At 41.4% G+C, this 14,961-nt stretch overlaps 1 protein-coding gene across 1 annotated transcript in view; it reads right to left on the bottom strand.

The window, feature by feature from the left end:
• Positions 1 to 14,749, bottom strand: part of fam135b (family with sequence similarity 135 member B) — a 401,595-nt gene extending 386,846 nt beyond the window's left edge. Inside the window, exon 1 of the mRNA XM_080194586.1 lies at positions 14,721 to 14,749. The gene's annotated coding sequence lies outside the window, so the exon portion shown is untranslated. The remainder of the gene's footprint in view (positions 1 to 14,720) is intronic.
• Between the last annotated feature and the right edge of the window lie 212 nt (positions 14,750 to 14,961).

Raw genomic sequence — 14,961 nt, forward strand, 5'->3', positions numbered from 1 at the left:
TGATGTAAGCCAGGAATCAAACCCATGTCCCTGGCGCTGTGGGGCAGCAGTGTTAACCACTGTGTCACCGTGCCACCCTATTTATATCATTATGTGGTGACGTCATTGAGGCATTTGGAAGGTTCTTCCTTTCTTCCATCCTGGACTGTATTGGTCATGGACATGATTTTGAAAGGAATTAAAAGGTGGAATGCCACTGGATAAACAGAGGAGGAATCTGGAATTCAAGCTCCATCAAACAAGGAAACTTGAATTCACGGTACAAAACAGAGGACTGCTATGGAGGATTAGAGGATTCATTTCTCCATGCTTATGGAGTTGGATAGAGGGATCATTGCTCCATGCTTGTATACTGGGCCAACATCACTAAGGACATCCAGGAGTCATGAAAGTCATGAAAGAACTTGCAAGAGTTATTCCAGATGGCTAGGTCTAGACTCACAGATTGAAGAAAGAGTCGGGCAGTGTCAGTCTTCTGCTAGGATGCAAAATACTCCACCTCTTTATTTTTGGAATTGGCAGACACAACTTTTGCAAAGAGTTCAACTTGACTTTGTGGGACCAATGGAGGGATATATGTTTCCTATCCTAATGGATACACATTCCAAATGGCCCAAAACCATAATGATGAAGTCACCGACTACTGAAAAGACAATAGAATAATTAGATGAGGTGTTTACACTGTTTGGCAAACTGGAGCAATTAGTTAGCGATAACGGGACTCAGTTCATGCCAAGGGAATTTGTGGACTCCCTCGGAAATTCTGGCATAGAGCACATCGGAACTGCACCTTACCATTCTTCCACCAATGGATTGGTGGAGAGGTTGGTAGATTCATCGAAGAATTCCAATAAAGCATCAAAGGATCAAAGGCCATTAGGCAAAAGAGTAAATAACTTTCTCATCTGTTCCACAAGCACAGCCCCTGCAACACCTCTGTGATAACACTCAGTGAATTGGTTAAGTAACCCACCATGGGTCAACCTTTCAATGCTTTCATCTTTGCTGTTAAAATGAGCTGACCACTTAAATGGACAACATTAGGGAACGGAGTATGTGACAGGATCTTTTCTTTAAATTCATTTGTGGAACAGAGCCATCGCTGGCTAGGCCAGTATTTATTACCCATCCATAGTTGCCCAAGGGCAGTTGAGAATTAACCACCTTGCTGTGGCTCTGGAGTCACATGGAGGCCAGACCAGGTAAGGATGGCAGATTTCATTCCCTAAAGAACATTAATAAACCTGATGGGGTTTTTCCAACAAGTTTTTTAACGTCATCAGTAGATTCTTAATTCCAGATTTTTATTTATTAAATTCAAATTCCATTATCTGCCTTGGCAGGATTCAAACCCGGGCCGGGTCCCGAGTTTCTGGATTAATAGTCTAATGATACTACCACCAGGCCAACATCTCCCTATTGTGAAAACAATGGCTTCAGTCTTCCCAGTGTATAGTTGGGGGAAATCTGTGCTCTTTCAATATTGGCAACAGAGTAAGTAATCAGACAATTTAATGAGAGCAGGGGGTCTTGATGAAATAGAGAGGTGATGATGAAATAGATCTTGATGTCATCAGTATATGCATGTCGAATCTAAAATTGACATTTCAAGATAAGTGATGTGTATAATAGCAGGATGGTAGCCTTGCATGTCTTTTATGGTGCTCATGTATTGGGAATGACCCAGGGCCAGCTTGCACAGTGAGCCACAGAATGCCCCCTGCAGTGACAAAGGTGAATGACCACTTGCCATGGAATCATGATGGAAATTTGAAGTGATTTAATGGCTTGTGGAAAGTGATTTAGCTGCCTTTATACTTCCATCTGAGTGGGCATTACCAGCGAGGCCAACATTTGCTGCCCATCCCTAATTAACCTTGAACTGAGAGCCCATTGCTGTAGGTCTGAAATCACATATGAACCAGTCTAAGTAAGGTTTCCAAATTCTTTGTTTCCATTTTTGGGATGCTACTCTCAGATTAAGGAAGCAACAAAGTGTACCATGTGATTTAGACACTGAACCTGCTAAGATTTGGGACCCTTCATTAATATTTTTCTAAAAATTACATGCATTCAAACATAGAAATATACGGGTTAGGAGCAGAAGCAGGCCATTCAGCCCTTGGAGCCTGCTCCAGCATTTAATAAGCCCATGGTGATCTGATAACCTCAGCTCCACATTCCCCTTATAATCTTTCATACTCTTGCTATCAAGAATCTATGCACTCTGCGTTAAAAATATTCAAAGTTCCATTGCCTTTTGACAAAAAGAGTTCCAAAGAATCACAGCCTTCTGAGAGAAAAAATTCTCCTTATTTATCGACTGACCTCTTATTTTAAACAATGACCTTTGCAGATCCCTTCCTGTAGCTGTTGTAGTCAAAGTCAATTATAGTATAACTGGGCAATTAATTTCTTCCTGATCAAGATGGCCACTTATTACTTCCAAACATTCCCTAGTGTACAACAGTAAGATGCACAATAAAGCTCCCTTGATTCTGCTCCTGCAATGTACTAACACCACTTCATTGCTGTAGTCACACAAATGGAGAAAGGCACCCTCCTCACGTATATTGTGCCATGTGTTATTGTTACTCGTCTGCCTCTCCCTTTCCTTGTAGCGAATGCATTATCTCTCTCCCACCCTTCTCATAGAATCCCTACAATACAGAAGGGGGGGCATCCGAACCATTGAGTCTATACCGACCACAAACCCACCCAGGCCTGTTCCTGCAACTGCACACATTTACCCTGCTAACCCCCCTGACATTAGGGTCAATTCAGCATGGCCAGTCAACCTAACCTGCACATCTTTGGACTGTGGGAGGAAACCAGAGCACCTGGAGGAAACACACACAGATATGGAGAGAATGTGCAAACTCCACACAGAGTGACCTGAGGCCAGAATTGGGACCTTGGCACTGTAAGGCAGCAGTGCTAACCACTGTGCCACCATATTGCCCTGCAGGAGTCAATCTTTGAGAGCAGAGCGCTCATTTAGCTTTGTACCCTTCGTGGAAGAATGCCTTTTGTGCCTGCTGCATTGCCTATGTCTGCTGAGGTGGACCAAGGAGATACATCGTCACCACAGCCTTGCATTCTGCAATGCTTCTAAAGGTCTCAACCTTCGACACTGAGTCCCAAGCCTACCTGATTGTAAGCGCAGTAGAACCCAATGCTTATTAGTTTCAGAAAAATCCTGCTACAAATCCTCACCTTATTTGTGTTGGTCCTCTATGAACCCCCGGTGCAACAAAGGAAATGATAAAATTGAAGTAAAGTCTTGCTGATTTGGCTGCTTATCAGGCTCCATTGTTTCCCCACTGCCAGACTGCACAGTCCAGATCCAACTGCCTGATCATTCCTAAGAAATTTGGCTGGCAGTGGGAAGAAGTCGAGCGTTAATTTTGATAAACCCTACATTTTACCAGCTGGTTACTTCTTGGTTTGAAATTAGATATAGCTCTTGGGGCTGAAGGGATCAGGGATACAGGGAAAAGGTGGGATCAGGGTAAAAGCAAATTACTGCAGATACTGGAATCTAAAACCAAAAGAGAAAACGCTGGAAAATCTCAGCAGGTCTGACAGCATCTGTTAGGAGAGGAAAGAGCTGACATTTCAAGTCCAGATGTCCTTTGACAAAGGGTCATCTGGATTCGAAATGTCAGCTCTTTTCTCTCCTTACAGATGCTGCCAGACCTGCTGAGATTTTCCAGTGGGATTAGGATATTGAATTTGATGATCAGCTGCACCATAATGAATGGTGCAGCAGGCACAAAGGGCCAAAGGGCCTACTCTTGCTCGTTGTTTCAATGTAACAAGCTGGCAATGTGGTGTCACCATTAAAGTGAACAAGAAGCAAGGTGGGTACCCAATGTATCCTCTGACCCAAAATACGAAAATAAAGTAAATATACATCTTGTAGCATGCTGTGCCATTCACATCACATAAAAGACACCAAGCATTCGTTGAATGACAAGAGCCTGCTTATGAAAATTGTCTTTCTCCTCTGCGCATAAGTCAAGAGAGGGTGGGAGAGCCCAGAATAAAACTGATAATTATTTCCCTCTAAGGAGCAATACTAATTATACTAATTCAGGACTCAATCTAATTAACCTTGTCTGACAAGCTGTATTACTTTAACTTTTTTTTACACAGTAGTGAAAATTTTAAAATGTACAAAATCAATATATTGAAGAAAAAGCTTGAAGATGTAAAATGGAAAATGAGTGACTACTCATTTGCAAATACAGCTTAATTTGCATGTTAAATGTCTACAATATTGTTAATGAACTCTGGAATTTATCATCATTTTCTATTCCCTGTCAAGTCCTGCAGTTGTCTGTTGTCACACCACTCTTCAGACTTTCCCACAAAGGGTAATTTTTTTATTGTTTCACAGGGTGTGGGCATTACTGGTTAGACCAGCATTCATTTCCCACCTTTCATTGTCCTTGAGAAGGTGGTGGCAAGCCTCCTTCTTAAACAGCTGCAGTCCTTGTGGTGTAGGTACACCCACAGTTTCAATAGGGAGGGAGTGCCAGGAATTTGACATAGCAACGGTGATATATTTCCAGGTCAGGATGGTGTGTGGCTTGAAAGGGAAATTGCAGGTGGTAGTGCTGCCCTTGTCCTTCTAGGTGGGAGAGGTCCCAAATTTGGAAGATGCTGTTGAAGGAGACTTTGTTGTTGCAGTGCATCTTGTAGATGGTACTCACTACTGTCACCAAGGAGGGAGGGGATGTTGAAGATGGTGAATGGGCTATCAGTCAAGTGGGTTGCTTTGTCCTGGATCATGGCAAGGTTTTTTAGTGTTAGTGGAGCTGTACTCGTCCAGGTAAGAGGAGGGTATTTCATCACACTCTTGACTGTCTCACAGATGGTGGTTAAGCTCTGGGGGTGAGTTAGTCTCCGCAGAATTCCCAGCCTCTGACCCACTCTTGTAGCTATAGTCTTTCTCTGGTTGGTCCAGTTAAGTTTCTGGTCAATGGTAACCCCTAGGATGTTGATAATGGGGATACATAGAACATAGAACATAGAACACTACAGCACAAACAGGCCCTTCGGCCCACGAGTTGTGCCGATCACATCAACACCTACCAACCTACAGACCTATCTATAACCCTCAATCTCATTAAACCCCATATACTCATCCAGAAGTCTTTTAAAAGACCCCAGCGAGTTCGCCTCCACCACCACTGACGGCAGCCGATTCCATTCACTCACCACCCTCTGAGTGAAAAACTTACCCCTAACATCACTTCTGAACCTCCCTCCCCGCACCTTAAATCTGTGTCCTCTCGTAGCAAAACCACTGTAGCACTGTGTCCTCTCGTATACAGTGATGATAATAATGTTGAATGTCAAGGAAAAATGGTTAGTGCCTCTACTATTGGAGATGGTCTTGCAATTTTATTGCTTATTAATGTCTACGGAATTTATTGGAATATGTGGAAGTGTTTGGTGGTTTGAAGAGTTGATTGCTTTTGGTCAAGTTGACAGGAGGTGGTGCCTTTTTCGGAATTGCAGGGATTCTGGTCAGACCACTTACTTCCTTCCAGTCCTGGAAACCATAGTTGCAATGCCGTTGGAGTGGGAGATGGAGTAAGAGAATCACAATATAGGAAAAGCTGCTCCGAGAGGTAAGATGAAGAGGAGGAGGAGTATCAGTGTGAGGCTTTATCCATCTGGGATCTCGCAGCAGCACCTCTCTTACCTCCACCTAAACCAGGAAGAGGTGCGCAACATCTTTAGGAAAGAGGTATGCACAGGACTCTGCCACCTCTTGCAGCTAAACCTGCAACCTCAGATCAGTGCAAGGCTCAAGCTGCTCATGGCTATCATGGTGATCAGGGCCCTGAATTTCTTTGTGCCTGGACCCATCCAGACCGGAGAAGATGACAGCTGTTTTTTTTATTTATATGTGGGACATGGATGTTGCTGGCTGGCCAGCATTTATTGCCCATCCCTAGTTGCCTGCAGACAGTTGAGAGTCAACCACATTGCTGTGGCAAGGATGGCAGATTTCCTTTGGTAAAACTTGCCCTCTGGGGACCTGGCACCCATGCGGCCCTTTCCCCTGGCTGCTGTGGCTGCAGCCTACTTATACCCACCATTTCACTATGTGCTGATTCCATCTCGATGCCAATCTTTAAAGTTATCACAATGTCTCTGTGTATCTAAGTGGTAGCTGCAAGTATCAGGCTCAGTTGTGGTATTTCTTCTTCTTCAGTCCCTTAGATTCCTGCACCTATCCCTGACCAGGTAGCAGTTCTTAGGTATTTGAAAGAATAATCAGAAGAGATGGTGGAATGAGGGGGAAATGGGATATGAGAAAAGATGATTAGTTGGAAGATACCAGTCACCCTTTATGGACTTAACTGTGCCGTTGGCCCAGGTTCAAATCCCACGAAGGCAGATGGTGAAATTTGAATTCAGTAATAATCTGGGTGAAAGGGGGAGGAGTTCTCCCATTCCACCCGCAACAGAAATTGCAATGGGTTGGGGGCAGATCATGCGAAGGTCCATTGACCTCGGGCAGGATTCTCTGGTTTTGGGGTGAGTGAGGCTGGAGAATCCCACCCCTGAAATTAAAAAGTCTAAAGGTGACCATGAAACCATTGTTTTTATGTTGATTGGCCTTCTCTTTAGGGAAGGAAATCTGTTGCCCTGACCAGGTTTGACCTATATGTGACAGCAGATCCACAGAAACATGGTGGACTCTTAAGCCCTTGAGGATGGTCAATAAATGTTACTCTCACTAAATGGCCAGCCAGTGATGCCCACATCCCATGAACAAATAAAATAAACTCATGTACTCCCAGAACAGACACCAATAAATCACGGATGCTCAGAAAGTCATATCTATCTCGGGTGTGGTTGGGGAGGGCGGGGGGCGGTGGTGGTGGGAGAGTCTCGTATTTCCCTCAGGATCATGACATAAAGAGATCTGTGTTCAATCACTGTCAGTTCAAGACATATCTCTGTCCAATCAGCTCCTGCTGCATATCCTGTTCTTTGCTGATACAGAGTTAGCCATTTTTAACCATCAGGATTTGCTGATGCCAATGGATACAATCAGGCTACAGCATTCCCTAAACCCTCCCCCCCCACCCACCCCACCTTGGATGTGTAGAGTGTTGGAAAATTGGATCATAACTATATCTCTCACACAAGTATGTATCCAAGTCCATGTCTAACATTCACTCTCTTTTCCCTTATGAACAATTCTATCTCCAGTTTACTTTCCATTTCTTTAATCCAACACTTAAACATGATTGGATTATACGTTTGGTGGGTCAGAGTAATTATAATGATTACAATCTGAGAGATAATTCTTATCCAAGGATGTATCTGAATGTTTGTGCCCCAACAGCTGGTTTATTTTATGGCCTCAATTTATTTCCTATTGCCCTTGGTCCAATGTGCAATGTTTTCATATATCTGTGAACTTTTATTAGTTTTTTTTCACTGTAGGTGTTCTGGGAGAAAAGTGATATTGGCTTCATACTTCAATGTATTTCTCTAGATCTTATTTGATTTCCTCAGTAATATTAATGGTGGTATCTTCCTCTTTGTGGACATTTACTAATTCAATCTTACTTATCGTGGCTGGAACTTGGGACTTTTAGGCAGAGGGTGGCAATATCAATAGGGTCTCCTACATTTGTCTGGTCACTACCCAAAGTCATAGCCCTCTCATAACTTGCTCCAGCTCTGTATCTGAATCCAAGTCCAATTACTATCAGCCATTCCATTACACATATAATATTAAACTATTATTTCTATTAACTAATACTGTCCAAGACAACATTTGTTCCTTCCTTTTAGAAATAAATATTGCATATGATCCTAGCCTTTAACATGTTTTTATGTTCATTTAATCCACTTACATTCCCAATAAATTTAGCTTAAACTTTTTGTCTCCTATTGGCATAAACACACTGTGTTCTTTAAAGCTTAATTGGCTCAATGTTGGTAAATAATCACTTGAATTTACGCCAGCTCAACAAATTGTAGAGGAAACTCCTCCATTAGCTCATCATTGTTCTTGGCCATCCTAGTTCATGAATAGCATGATCTATGCTAATTCTGCGTTTTATTCCTCTTCTGAAATTTTGATTTCCAATCCATTATCCCAGATAACTTAATGTTTTCTGTGCAACTTCATTGACACTTCCCCGATTTAACTTTAATACATAAACTTAAAAAAAACCGAAATCTAGTGTCACAAGTAGGATTATATTAACACTGCAATAAAGTTATTGTGAATATCCTCTAGTCACCACACTCCTGCATTTGCTCTGACACACTGAAGGCGAATTTAGCATTACCAATGCATAACCAGCATGTCTTTTGGACTGTGGGAGGCACACAGAGGAAACCCACATAAAGAACATGCAGACTGTGCACAGGTGGTGACCCAAGCCAGGAATCAAACCTGGGTCCCTGGTGCTGTGAGGCAGCAATGTTAATCACTGTGCCACCATGTCATCCCACCTACGGATCACCTCACCCATGGACACATTACAGCCCTTATCCTTTCTTACATTAAGTCATTAATTCCTAATCTATATTACTTTGGTGCATAGAATTAAGCCCATAGATTTTACATATTCAGGGATGCATTACCTGAATTAACATTTACTCAGTATAGATAACATTAAAACAGCACCAAATATTGCTTTTATATAAATCACCCCAATCTGACCTCATAAGATGTGCATCTCTTTCATTTCATTTATCTCCCTTTAAACAACAAAAAGGTTTTTTTTAATATATCAAAAACCCATTCGCACTATCTTTCCATTGCCCTTCATTTATCAAAAAATTAAAAAATCATTTATTCCCTTAAACTTTAGGTAACTTTCCAATTTATATGAGTTGCTATTCTATGCACTCATTTCATTAATCCATTAGGTATCAAGAGCAATTAAATCCAGGCATTGGTAGTTTTAAAAGATGAATAAAATTATCATAGACAGTCATGTCTGCAAGTGGTATGAAAGTTAATTGTAACTAATCACAAACACTAACTCAAGGATAACAGATAAGTCTGAACAAGTTAACTTTTCTACACAAGGTTCTGATCATCATATTGTAGGAAACAATTCTGAAGATGCTAGATTTGCTTCTTGTCTGTGATTCATGATCTACCTTTTCAACAAAAAACAAAATGAAAAAGATACATTCGGCTTGGAGCCAAAAGAGTTCATTTGGTCCAGATGTATTTTGTCAATTTCTCAATTAGCAAATTAGATTTATAATGAATTAAACAGAAAACAGTGAAATCTGTGCCAGTCGAAAAATAGAAGAGGTTTTCAAATGTAATTACATTATTGCTGCCCCTTAAAAATAAGGAACAAAATGAGGGAGCAAATGGACTCCTTCAACAATTTGTCCTCAAATTGGATTATTGCAAGCTCAAATTAGTTACGTCCAATTTCCAATTTATATACATGTACAACACATACACACATATCCTGAGCACTGGCCAGTAAGTATACCCAAGATCAAGAGATTTCAAACATTTACCTATTTCAAATCATACTTATGATTCAGCTCACAACTCCCTGATGATTTCAAAACAACACTAGCAGCACAACAAAGAAAAATCTACACAAATTGGACACACATTCACTCATGAAAGCTTCCCCAAACATCATTACCAAAGCACTTAACTTTGCATTCATGCAATTTTGAACTGAAATGAAAACAGAATAATCAAAGAAAACAAAGGAAATAGATCAAGACAGTCTTCATTCTTTATCCTTCAACATTTTTAATTAAAACTCAACAAGGTAAACTGTCAAAAAATTATAAACAACGTTTTAAGTTTAACAATCAATCTTTCACAGTCACCAATTGTTTTTCTAAGTTTTTATTTATTAGTCACAAGTAAGGCTTACATTAACACTGCAATGAAGTTACTGTGAAATTCCCCTAATTGCCACAGTCGGCACCTGTTCAGTTCAATGCAATTAACTAGCATGTCTTTCAAACTGTGGGAGGAAACCAGAGTACCCAGAGGAAACCCATGCAGACATGAGGAGAATGAGCAAACTCCTCACAGACAGTGACCCAAGCCGGGAATTGAACCCAGGTCTCTGGCACTGGGAAGCAGCAGAGCTAGCCACTGTGCTCCCATTTCATTGCCTCAGAATCACCACTCGCCTGCTAGAACAAAGCAACTTCTTCAACAACTCCTTTCCCATTTATAATAACATATCCTTTTCCTTTCTTAACCAAATATTAATATTACAACTACACACGTTAAATAATCAACTTTAGAACCATGCCACAGACAGTTAACTAATGCAATTCAATGGCACAGGCACTGCACAGACTCACAGACAAGATAAATGATACAGAGTCTGCAACAGCCAGGCAGCAACTTACTCAAATACAGGTTTGCCTTATCAACTCTGCTTCCAGCTCTCCTCAAATTATGTTTTAAATGTGCATGCAGAATGAGGTAATTCAAGCTCTTTTCCAGATTGTTAATTAGTTTTTTCCAAACTCGCCTGCCATACCTCCATCCTTCACCATAGCTACACCCTGGCTATGACTGGAACACTATATTCTGCACCTTCTCCTTTTCTTCTCCCCTGTGTTCTCTATGTTCTCTATGAAAGACATGTTTTGTCTGTATAGTGTGCAAGAAACCTTAGTTTTCGCTGTATCCCAATCCATCTGACAATAATAAATCAAATCAATTTATCACTATCCCCATCTACCCCTCAATCCCCAAAGGTGCACATCATACCCCTTGGACTGAGAATAGAGACTTTAACTTGTCTATCTCCCTTTGACACTTTGTATGGTCAGTAGATTTCTGGTACTCCCAGGACATCAATTCTCACACTGACTTTTTGTGAAACTCATTGCACTCAAGCATCAAGATTCACATCATTTTCCTCCTGGAGTTCCTGAGGATAATTCCTGACTATCTCAATATTACTTGCTCAACCTTAACCATTTTACACATTTCTCACACCCCCTTTTGACACAAAGGGTTCTCTGAGGAGCCTTTTGTCACTGACCACCTTCCACAAGGTGACCAGTAACAAAACCTTTCCCTTCTTCTGGACCTAGTCAGTGGTACAGCAAGTGACCAGATGTGGAGTCAGGTAGTTCAGCTCCATGGTGGGCTTTGTGTAAGAGAAAGATAGTCTCTTAAACTCGGTCTTCATGATACAGAATGAAGATTTTGCAAAATCTGTCATTAATGCAGAGAACTTGGTGCAATAATCATTCTGGAGAAGGCATTGTATAAACTGGTGGGATTAAAGACAAATAAGTCTCCAGGACCTGATGGCTTCCACCCTAGGGTATTCAAGGAGGTGGCAGCAGAAATAGTGGATGCATTGGGTGTGATATTTCAAATTCCCTGGATTCTGGTAAGGTCTCGGTGGATTGGAAATATGCTACTGTAACGCCACTATTCATAAGGGGAGAGAGGCAAAAAGTGGGAAATTACAGGTTGGTTAGCTTGACCTCTGTGGTGGGGAAATTGCTGGAATCAATCATTGAGGAGATGAACGAGTATTTGGAAAGACAAAACCTCAATCCATCATTGTCAATATGGCTTTATGAAGGGTAACTCATTCTTGATAAACTTGCTTGACCTCTTTAAAGACATAACCAGCAAGGTGGATAGTAGGGAACCTGTGGATGTGGTATATCTGGACTTGCAAAAGGTGTTTGACAAGGTGCCGCATAAAAGACTCATCCCGAAGGTGAGATTACAGTAGACTGGGGATCAAGTAATAGACTGCATTGAGGATTGGCTGACTGACAGAAAGCAGAGGATCGGAATAAGTGGGTCCTTCTCTGGCTGGTGACTAGTGGGGTTCCACAAGGGTCCTTGGACCTCACGACTTATGATCTGCAAAATTTGTGGATGATACTGTAATAAGTGGGAAAGCAGACAGTGAAGAGAATATAAAGATTTTACAGATGGATTGATAAAGTAAATGTAGACAAAATGTTTCCTCTTATAGGGCAACCTCAAAGAAGAGGCTACAGGTATAAGTTGAGAGGCAGCAGATTTAAAACTGAGATAAGAAGGAACTAGTTCTTGCAGAGGATAGTGAATTTGTGGAACTCGCCCCATTCCGCAGTGGAGTCTGAATCATTGAATGGTTCCAAGGAAGATATCGATTTATTTCTAACAAAAAGAGGGATAAGGAGATATGGGGAATAGTGGGGAGGTGGATTAGAGGTCAGGGAGAGATCAGCCATGATCTGATTGAATGGGGAACCGGCTTGAAGGGCTGAATTTGCCTATTCCTGCTCTTAGTTCCAATGTTCCTCACTAATTTCCCATCCAGTTTCTCCATGGCATTCACAGAAGAAGCTCTGAGCACGCTTCAATGCTGATTATAGAGTTTAATCTTGTTTATTGACTGATCTACTTTTATGGGTCCTGTACCCCTGCTTAGGTATCACCAGAGTACGAAACTCGACATAGAGTCATAGAAGTTTACAGCACAGAAACAGACCCTTCAGCTCAACTTGTCCATGCCGCTCTTTATTTTTTAAACCCTTTATTTTTTTAAACCCCTGCATTTGGCCCACATCCCTTTATACCCATTTTACCAATGTAACTATCTGAATGCTTTTTAAAAGACAAAATTGTACCCACCTCTACTACTATCTCTGGCAGCTTGTTCCAGACACTCACCATTCTCTGTGTGAAGAAATTGCCCCTCTGGACACTTTTGTATCTCTCCCCTCTCACCTTAAACCTATGCCCTCTAGTTTTAGACTCCTCTATCTTTCAAAAAAGTTGTTGACTATCTCGCTGATTTGTGCCCCTCATTATTTTATAGACCTCTATAAGATCACCCCTCAGCCTCCTACGCTCTGGAAAAAAAAGGCCCAGTCTATCCAGCCTCTTCCGAAAACTCAAACCATCATGTCATGGTAGCATCCTAATAAATCTTTTCTGCACTCTTTCTAGTTTAATAATATCCTTTCTATAATAGAGTAACCAGAACTGCACATAATATTCCAAGTGTGGCCTTACCAATGTCTTGTACAACTTCAACAAGACATCCCAATTTCTGGATTCAGTGTTCTGACTGATAAAACCAAACATGCTGAAATGCCTTCTTCACCACTCTATCCACCTGTGACTCCACTTTCAAGGAGCAAGAAACATGTACCCCTAGATCTTTTTATTCTGTAACTCTCCCCAACGCCCTACAATAACTGAGTAAATCCTGCCCTGGTTCAATTACATCTGTAATGCTTTAAGATTTGGCACGATCTAAATATCGCTCTAGGCCAACTTTGTTGATTATTGGCTCCGCCCAGGGATGCCAAATGTTGCCCCAGAAATGGGGTCAACTGATATTATGGACAAAGATGCTCAAAACTCAAATTATTGCATAACAATCTCTGTCAATATACCTTACCAAGTTACCACAAAAGTATCAAAACTCCACAACAAAAGGTGGCAAAGCTTATATTCAACCATTTTCTTACTCCATTATACACGAAGTATCTGACCTCTGACCTACTTCATTGTTCACAAAGTACCTAACTTCTGACCTACTTCATTATACACAATGTGGATAATGTACCCGTTCTGCCTGCCATGGGAATCGTAGCAGGTATGGGATTGACCATGCAAAGGTCCCAGTTGACCTTGGGTGGGATCTTCCGGTTTTGGGCTGAATGCTGCTGGAAAATCCGGCCCAAAGTATCTAACTTCTGACCGACTTTGTTATACACAAGGTAGTCAAAAGATGTCAAAAGCTTCATAAAAATATCAAAATTCATGGCTTTGATTTAGGTACTACTGGGGCAAGGCCAGATGATCAGACATCCTCCTGATGGGTTCTGTTCCGGTATCTCTGAATCTCAGACTCGGGATCTTAATGCTTCTTCTCGAGTGATTATTCCCAGGTTGCCAATGTTTTTTGTTTCCCATTCTTATAGAGAGCCTGTTGGCACTGTTGTGCCTTCAGTCATGTACTCACAGGACAAGCACTAATAAATTGCTGTCTCTTTGGTTATGAATGCTCTCTCTGGGTGCCGTATTTCTCTCAGGAGCACGACACATGGGTTTGTGTTTAATCAATATCTATTCAAGGCATAGTGACAGCCACTGTCCAAACACATTCCTGTGCCTGTTCTTCACTGTATATCCTGTTCTTTACCGATACAGAGTTAATCATTTTTTTAACCATCAGGCTTTGCCAGTGTCTTGATGAGTACCCATTAGGCTGAAACCTTCTTTCTGCTTTCAAACCCCTCTTTAAGTAGTTCTGGCAGCTGTTTTAAGAAATGCGTCTGGCTTTAAGTCTTGCAGGTTAGACTGTAAGTGGCGCTGGTCTTGCAAACACTTAGAGTCCCTGCTGAGATGCGCAACAACATGTTTTGCGCTGGGCTGCAAGCAGCTATCATTTAAATTAACAAGCAGCACAAGTGCATTTCGATCCAAAGCCTGATTACAGGCCTTATCCAATTACTCTCCCTGACAGATTTTTCTGCTCTTTGTCAAGCGGCTCCAGCATCTCCCTTTGCAAAGCATTTAATGTCACAGATAGAAAGCTATCCAGCATTTCCATCTTCCATCAATGTCCTCTCCTCTCATTGTTCCTTAATCCTCCCTGTGGAAAGGACACAGCATTCAGCATTGAAAAGCTGATGCTGAACATCTGTCAGCATTGAAGTGTTCACTGCTGATTGAATGAAACGTTCATACTTACCTTGTCCATTTGCTGCAGTGACAATTTTCTCTTCTTGCTGCAGCAAGACAGAGTGAGCAGTGAGCTTTTCCAATTTGGCGCATTGGTGCTGAGGCCACACCTCTTGGTGAAGACACACCCCTTAAGATCAGTCTACAGCTAGATGACAGGTGAGGATTTTTAATATTCTAAAACATTTATGACCCGACTATTATACAGATATACATAATTTAACTCTTTAAATGTCAGCCAGCGTCTGTCA

This window comes from Carcharhinus amblyrhynchos, chromosome 8 (assembly GCF_965287045.1).
Source record: "Carcharhinus amblyrhynchos chromosome 8, sCarAmb.v2.hapA, whole genome shotgun sequence".
Taxonomy (NCBI): domain Eukaryota; kingdom Metazoa; phylum Chordata; class Chondrichthyes; order Carcharhiniformes; family Carcharhinidae; genus Carcharhinus; species Carcharhinus amblyrhynchos.